Consider the following 9,546-nt stretch of genomic DNA (forward strand, 5'->3'; position numbering starts at 1 on the left):
CAACATAAGCAAGCCGTTCTTTGACATAACAGATAATCAGAGAGTGTGTTCATACAATCTTTCAAAGATTTTTTTTACAAATGAAATTATTAAAGAGGGACGAAAGGTACCAGAGGGACAGTCCAACTCATATATCGAAAATAAACTGACAACGCCATGGCTAAAAAAGAAGACAAACAGACAAATAATAGTACAAAAGACACAACATAAAAAACTAAAGAATAAGCAACACGATCCCCACCAAAAACTAGGGGTGATCTCAGGTGCTCCGGAAGGGTAAGCAGATCTTGCGCCACATGTGGCACCCGTCATGTTGCTCAAGTTATAAAAAATCCGGTAAATAGTCTAATTCGGTAGGTCATATTCATGGAAGGGAAGGGGATTGTAGTTACCACGTAAATAAAGACAACAGTAGTATACCGCTGTTCAAATCTCGTAAATCTATGGACAAAAAACAAAATTGGGGTAACAAACTAAAACTGAGGGAAACGCATTAAATATAAGAGAAGAACAACGACACAACATTAAAATGTAACATACACAGAAACGGACTAAGCATTAGACAAAATCCGATGAAAATAACAAATATAACATCAAAACCAAATACATGAATTTAAGTAAGAAACATATCCGATATCATCTGTGAAACGGTTATTCCATAACGGTCAACCAACTCGTGATGGCGTTCGTAAAATTTACGAAGGGATGATTTCAACTTCACCATTTGGAACTATTGGTTAAATAGCTTCCTATGAGCAGTAACCCTCTTTCAAGAAAATCATGGTAAGAAATACAAGCACGGGAATATCGTATCAATTGTGAGATATATACCCCGTATGTAGGTGTTGCTGGAATGTTGCTACTTAGAAATTGAAAGTTTACAATTGGGAAGCTGAAATCATCTCTTTTGTCGTCAAGTTTTGTTTTCAACAGACCCTTATTGTCAATTTCTAGATATAAGTCAAGATCTGTGGCCGACTTAACTGTAAATGTTGTATCCTTTATCTCTAGTTCAATGGGATAGATGCGTTCAACATAGTCAACAAATTTTGAATTATTTAGTGAGAGAACATCATCTATATAGCGGAAAGTTAAGTTAAAGGATATTGCTAACTTCTTATCTTTCTTCCTAAGTAGTTCCTGCTTGAAGACGGCCAATTAAGCTGCATTGTATATTGGCTTTGAGCAACAACACATTGAGTATTTGAGTATTTTTTTAACTGTTTTAGCACAAGACGCCTTTGTTACTACTGTAATCACTAGCCAGTCTACACTGGGTTGTGAGGTCGAACCCCGCTGGTGCGGGTGCACTCGACTCCAAACTTAATTGACTAGGATTGTCAGTTTTCCTATCGAAGGTCTGTGGTTTTCTCCGGGCCGTTCGTCTTTTTCCACAAACAAAAACTGGACGCAAAGAAATAGCCTTAATACGGTACTTAAAAGTGGCGTTAAACCACCTAAAATCATATTAAATCAAATTTTTCTTTAATCCTGAACATTCCTATTCCTATTACCGTCCTCTTTATGTCACTTCTATATTCCTTCGACTCTCCTTACACCTATCATCTTCCTTCTGTAGATCCGGCTATTATTACTCTTCTGATATCACATCTCGTTTTATTAAATTGTGTATGCATTTAATGAGCATGAGGTTAAAGTGTCTCATATGTCTTTTAAAGCAGGAATTTAATACATTTTTATGCTCATTTTATCTGATGTATAATGTATTATTTATAATGTTAGATTGTACCACTGTAATAAACTAATAACTTACTTACTATTAAAAAAAAGTCTTCTCTTAACTGATCTGTGAAATCCCTCCCTTTTCCACATTTCTATGATCCTTTTCCTTGTCTCCTCTTTTATAAACCTTCACATTTCCTCTCTTTAATCGTGGTTATACTAATTCTTCTTTTCATAGTACTACAAGCTTCTTCGTTTCATAAAAACTATCACTATTGTTATAAGATAGATTATTAATAATAAGTCCGATTAAAATGAATAAAAACTTTAAAAAGAAAATAGTTAAAAAGAAATGTATATAACACAGGATTCAGGAGTCTCAGTATAAACCAATGTTATCGGTACCGTCACTGTTATTATAATACAAAAGAAGAGGCCAGTAATCTGAAATTATTTTATCACAGGATAGTGGTAGATTATTGTAAATTTGCTCTTTCGAAGTAAATAGACGCAGATGTGTAAACAACGAGACGACTGGTTGCAAAAGCAATACTAAATAAATGCTAAGAAAGGATTAAAACGAATTAAAATAAAACATTTGATTTTGGCAAATTATTACAATTTCATATGAAAAAACAATAATAGACGTTAAAGTTAATTCAATCAATGATCAGCACCAAAACACTAACGGCCAAACAGTAAACAAAGCATGCATATATTGGTGATTTTGAATCTGTTCAAAGTTTTGATTTTTCTACCCTTTATACCACTTTGCCTCATATTCTTATTAAGAAAAAATCACATCCCTTATTAACTGGACATTTAAAAAGTCACAATGCGAGTATATATGTTCAAACTCTTTTAGGTCATTTTTTAGTAGCAATAAACAAAAGAACTATGTCAATTGGACATGCTTTGATACTATATATGCGCTTGAATTTTTACTTGATAACATTTTTGTTCGCTTTGGAGATTCCGTATATCGTCAAGTTATTGGAATTCAAATGGGGACTAACTGTGCACCACATATTGCGGACCTGTTTTTGTATTGTTATGAGTTACAATTTATGACTAAAACTAACAAATACCCATCGAAACAACATTTGATACAAAAATTTAACAATACTTTTAGATATTTGGATGATATATTGGCTCTCAATAATGAAGACTTCAGTATGTATACTAAAGAAATTTATCATGTTGAACTTACTTTAAATAAAGCTAATACTAACAATGACCACTGCCCTTTCCTCGATCTTGATATCTATATCATTAACGGGAAGCTTAATACAAAAATTTATGATAAAAGAGATGATTTTTCATTTCCTATCGTTAATTATCCATTTTTAGATGGTGACGTACCCTTGTCACCATCTTATGGTGTTTATATATCTCAACTTGTACGATTCGCTCGTGTATGTAACAACGTATTAGATTTTAGCGAGAGAAATTTATGTATTACTGAAAAATTAATACATCAGGGTTTTCGATATCACAAACTGGTCAAAACATTTACTAAATTTTATCACCGGTATAAGGAAATAATTCGTAAATATAACTCAACATGCAGACATCTTATACGTTCAGGTATTTCACATCCAATATATTATGGTAATATTCTTTACAAAGCACAAAAATGTCAGTATTCACCTCAAAAGCTTACAAAACCTTTAAACAGACTTATCAAGAAGGGATATAGTTACGATACTGTTGTCAGGTCATTAAAGATTGCATATTTTGGCTTTAATATTGATTCACTTATAGGGTCTTTGCATCGGAACTAAACACATTTATTTTTTAAAAACAGTTATTGGCATGACACGGGTTACGTTCTTCTCATATATTTTATGATAGTATGATACTAAACCCCTAACAGGAGGGATTGTGCCTGATATTCATATGATGGAGACATAATCTTTCAATTAGTTTAATTGAAGTCTGGAGCTGGCATGTCAGTTAACTGCTAGTAGTCTGTTGTTATTTATGTATTATTGTCATTTTATTTATTTTCTTTTGTTACATCTTTTGACATCGGACTCGGACTTCTCTTGAACTGAATTTTAATGTGCGTATTGTTATGCGTTTACTTTTCTACATTGGCTAGAGGTATAGGGGGAGGGTTGAGATCTCATAAACATGTTTAACTCCGCCGCAATTTTGCGCCTGTCCCAAGTCAGGAGCCTCTGGCCTTTGTTAGTCTTGAATGTTTTTTAATTTTAGTTTCTTGTGTATAATTCGGAGTTTAGTATGACGTCCATTATCACTGTACTAGTATACATATTTTTAGGGGCCAGCTGAAGGACACCTACGGGTGCGGGAATTCTCGCTACATTGAAGAACCATTGGTGGTCTTCGGCTGTTGTCTGTTCTATGGTCGGGTTGTTGTCGCTTTGACACATTCCCCATTTCCTTTCTCAATTTTACATTGATCGATACTAGACAATATTTAAAAGCTATTTAAGTTACAGGGCTCATTTAAAGCCATGTTTCATCTTATACAAATAAGAATGAAAACAAAAATATTAATACTGATATGAATGGTCAGAAATCAGAAAATATCACTGACATGATTGGTCAGATATTTCTAACAACAAATATGATAAAACCGTCATGAATGGTCAGATATCAAACAATACCACTGACATGAAGGGTCAGATCTTTCTCACAAAATTGGCCAGAAAACAAAATGTTCAATTAAGGATATAAGCAAATCACCCACTACTGTAAGCACAATTAAACAAAACTGGTACAGAATAAGATTGCTCCTTCTGTTTAACAGTAACAAGATGAGACTGAGCATCCTCTTCCTTAACAATGAGCCAATACGTGAACACAAAAATTGTCAACTTTAGTACCAAAATAATTCAAATTTAACTTGCAGATGGGTGAATAAAGTTCACAAACTGGCATCCCAAACTAAAAGGTTTATAAGTAGCTACAAACTGAACACCACGTTTAAAGCGTACACTTTTTAATCTAGAATTAATAGTGGTGACAAAATAACATGTATTCAGAAAACCAAGTAAACGATGAATAATTGCTGACACAACTATTACAGTATGTTGCTTAACTAGTTTTTCAATTGTAGAGATAAGCACATTATAGGCTATATCAAAATCAGCAACCTCATAGGTATCAACATTATTGGTTCCTACATGCATCAGAATTATATCATAATTTACCTGAATTTTTCCACAATTAAGCAAATTTATTCTGTCCTAAATATTTGCTCCAGGAAAGGCATGCAAGTGACACCTAATAGTTTTAACATGCTTGACTATGGAATCGCACACCAGAGTAGACCTAAAATCTATAAAAGGCAAATTAAAACAAAGTCTTTAATTTGTTCCGCTACATTGATTTTATCAGACAAAGAACTGACAATATATTTAGTATAGCAATTGCTCTTCCAATCGCCCATCAATTGGATAGAACTAGGAGAAACCCCTGCTTTCGAAGTCAACGTTGCTCCACCTCTTCGGAAACTATGGGAAGAAAATGATTTTGGATTTAACACAATTTTACAAAGTAATTTTCTCAGTTTATTCTGAAACCGGTTATAAGTAATTGGTATGCATTTACCCTTTTTTAGTACAAGAAAAGGCGGCATCATCCGAAGTGTAAGGATTTAAAGAACACATCATTTCCTTTTATACGCATTTACAGGGAAGAATTTAGATAAAGGGCAAGCAAAGGTATCCTTAAAATACGATAACCCAACTGAATTGTTTTTTTCCATTTGAATGCAACTTTTATAAGAGACGGAAAGACTGTAACATCATCTCTGCATAGCTGTTTGCGTTTGTCAAATTTCTTGGTTGATACTGGAACTAAATTATACTTCCTGCTTAAAAGTAATAAAGCAAAACGAAATAAACACCAATATGTCGCATCAAGCGGCGTATTCAAATTCAAATATTCACGAAATGTTCCTAGAATTTCTACAGTAATTGACAATTCTTGTTTATGTAAATGTTTTAATTTCCTATTTAACCCTCTCATCGTCAATTTCAATTCGTAAGACGAAAACATATCCACATGTTATCCTAACAACATGAAAAGAACTTTAATTCCGTTTAAATAAATGCGAATAGATTGAGCTGATCTGAAACCGCTACTGAGAAACTCCGAATAAGTGCATAATAACTCAGCATTAATATAAACAGTTCTAAAGAAAGTAATTACAAAACAATAAATAAGCTCTTCACTGCGTTTTAAAATTAACCAAAGTACCTTTCGCGAAAGCCGAAATACTAGTCAAGAGCATATCTCGTCTTAGTACTTGCAAATCTACAAATACATAAATAAGCAATTACCAAATATGTTCAAACTGAAACAATTCTTTAGAATAAAATCTCTAGATAGAGACATGCCTTTTGTCCCCTCGTAAAATTCTAACTGAAATTTATAACTTAAATCCCATCTAGACAAAAGATCCGGTAAACGGTTATCGGAACCTGTAAAATGTATAGCTTTTAACCCAAAATTATTTAAAGCTGCAATCAAACAAACTTTCCGCAAACATGACTGCAGGAACACATTTCTGGTAGCGCCTGTATTCAAAACACTAACTGATACCAAATTATCGCAAGAAATAACCACCTTTAAATTTGTAAAATGTTTACCCCATAATTTCAAGGCTACTACAATCGTCAATATCTCTAATAAATTTATATGCAAGTTTTGATCTAAAATAAACTCCGGAAATAAACAGTGAAAGTGTCTTCCGTCCATCCATCCGCCGTCCTGTCAAACATGCATCAACAGAAAACAATTGATCAGGATTTGAGAATTCATCAGACATAATCATAGAAACCCTATTTTAACCAGGCAAAAATTCCTGACACCAGATAAGTCAAGTTTAAAATCAGCTTGAATGACTAATTTCCTATTATCGGGAAAAATCTCTAAAACCAATTTAACAGCCTTGATACAAAAATTCGGCCAGAACGCACACATTGAAATACTAAATTTAATCTTCCCAGCAATGATTGTAATTCTCTCTTTGTACAATTTGTGCTACAGAGCAAATTCGAAACTAACTGCAGAATCTCTGACAATCTTTTAGTATCAATAGAAATTGTCATGTTCTAAGAAGCAAATAAAATGCCAATAAATATCATTTTTGTACTAGGCGGACAAGCTTTTTAGATTGATTCTTCAATGCCACACTTCTGTAAAATAAGACCCAATTTAGCATTAGCATCATCACTGCTGAAAGGAATATCACATCCAGCCAAATCATCTAAATAGTTCAAAAGATCTACACCCATATTTTGACATATAAATATCAACAATAACCATGCGTTCGATCGAACCCTTTTTTGGAACGGAATTTAAAGGAGATAAAGCTGAAGGAAAGCTGAACGGATTTGTCTTAAATGGTCCAACAATTGCTTTATAAGAACTTTTTTTTTCAAATATTTGGCAATATTATCTGGAAAATCAGTAGCCCCCGAATGATTACGGGAAAAGGTAGACCTGAACGGGCTCCCATCGTGACTAACCGGCCATCCATACTCCGAGAAGTCACAAACCTGAGCGTCATTATATTTTTGTAACAAGCTTCTTAACAAAAGAATATTAATTTTAGAGTAAATTGGAATTCTACAACCCTGAAAATTGTACAATCCAGATTTTTTAACAATGTTATGAATAGTTACAAAATTTTGCATATCATTTGTACCTAAATAACTGTTACAACAAAGATTGCATTTAAGTGAATGTCTAGAACCTCATAATGCTTTTTGAAATTCAGGTAACTGAACATGTTGATTTAGTCATTCATTATGATGAGGAAATGCAGAAGGACAATGTTCAGGATGATGACTTTTAAGTTTGTCTAATCTATAACAAGAGGCACAAAATTGATTAAATTCACGTTCAACACCTCTAATCATAATTTTATGCGGTGATGTTTTTGTACATTATTTTTTTCTTTTTTTACTTTTTTACCACCAAAAGTAGGCTTCATATCGAACTCCTATTTAACATATTTAGACAAAAGAGGAACTTCCTGACGTACTAGAAGTATCATCATCAGTACAAGACTAGGATGAATCATAACCAGAACTATCAGATGACTCTGATATAACTCTTGACTTGTGTTTTGTCACCCTAGAGCTACCCGACTTTTAAAACTTTTTGGCCTTAATCGATTTAACCTTCGAGACATGAATACTGTCGTCCAAATCGGAATCAGTATATTTTAATAGAACTTTTGAACTCTTCTGTTTTAAAGACTTGTTTGAACGTTTGTGTAAATTCGAAGAAATATTAAGCTCACTATCAGAACTATCTTGAGCAATTTCACTAGAATCAACTAAATCTATTAAATTATTCTATCTAAAATATCTGATAACTGTTTTTCTACTAATTTAGTCACCACTTTCTTTTTTCTTAATTTTTCTTAATTAATCTCACCCTTCCTTTTTAAACTTTTGGAGTCCCTGATGTCTTTTCTTTTAGCTGATTTTGTCTTCTTACCGGCTGTTTTAGTGGACTTCACTTTAGGTGCACTCGACTGGAGCTTTTGCGGTTTGCTTGACTTCTCGCCTACACCTTTCTCCTTGACTAAATCAGTAAGTTTTCTAGACTCAACATTTTTACTTTTCAAGCGCGTTTTTGGAATTGACCCCTGTTTTTCAAAATCAGCTTTTTCAAGCTTTCTTTCTTCATCGTCAGGTGAAGTCTCATTATCAAAAATATCAGAAGTCGGGTCTGACACATCGAGTACGTCCTCATGACCAAAACCAAATTCACTTAATAATTTATATTTTGTTCTTGCTTAGTTTATTTCGGGTTAAAGGCATGACAAGCCTCCTGTGTAAGACAGGGCAACTTTAAAAAAATAATAAATTCTTGCAACAAATGACTTGATATAAATTATAAAAGGAAAAAAAAAATAATCAACAAAATTTACGGGAAAAAAAGTAATAAAAGTTTCAAAGTTGAAATAAATCAAATGTAGTTGCCATGCCTCACAGGATGAACTTTTAACAGAAAACACAACATTAGTTTTCGGCTATCGACGGCAGAATGAAAAACTTAAATTTCTTCAAATCACAAGTGTATCATTAGCTGTATGTAAAGAACCGAAATAATTCGAACAGTATAAAGTCTATTTCTTTAATCTGCAGTCGCCAATTATATATTTTTAATTAATTGAAAATAGCACAATACTAGTAATAGACGGATGTCTCAATAGCTTTTACTTAACTGTTTTGTCTTCATTCATGTTGTAATGACGGCGTGTATGTCTTTTGACATCTTTACTTAGTTTTAAACATGTGCAATGACTATCGTTTAATAAAGAGTTTAGCATGGAGATCACCTTTAAACCATAAACCTCACTAAAATTCAAATCGAGAAGAACCAATCTTTGTCCTTTCAAAAAGGGAATGGTAACAATTCAAATTTCAACGAAAGATAATAGTGTAATCTTATATTTTGATTCGTATTTTTGTTTAAATAGAAAGTAAAATCACATAAATACCGTTGCAACAAGAGGTCGACAATTCTGGACTTTCGAGTCAACCAGTTTACGTTCATACTTAGGCTTATAATTGCCATAGGCTTTTGCCAACGCGGCTAGTACACATTTTACAGTCTGCTGTTCAATCCGACTGCAGAAATGGTCAAGGCAGTGACTAATACAAATAGATCTTCCAAGTAGCCAACGTCCTTTTACATGACTATATTCCGCTGATCTGTTTCAAACATTAGTAAATACATTGTGAAAAGTGATCATCCGACACTATTGGTTGTATTTTTTAATGTTGAAAAAACTCAGCACTACATGTGAAAAAATATTCAAGGTTTACCACGGCGCACACGAAGTGATATGTGCCTTCCGATGATTGG

This window comes from Mytilus galloprovincialis, chromosome 4, assembly GCF_965363235.1.
Source record: "Mytilus galloprovincialis chromosome 4, xbMytGall1.hap1.1, whole genome shotgun sequence".
Classification (NCBI taxonomy): domain Eukaryota; kingdom Metazoa; phylum Mollusca; class Bivalvia; order Mytilida; family Mytilidae; genus Mytilus; species Mytilus galloprovincialis.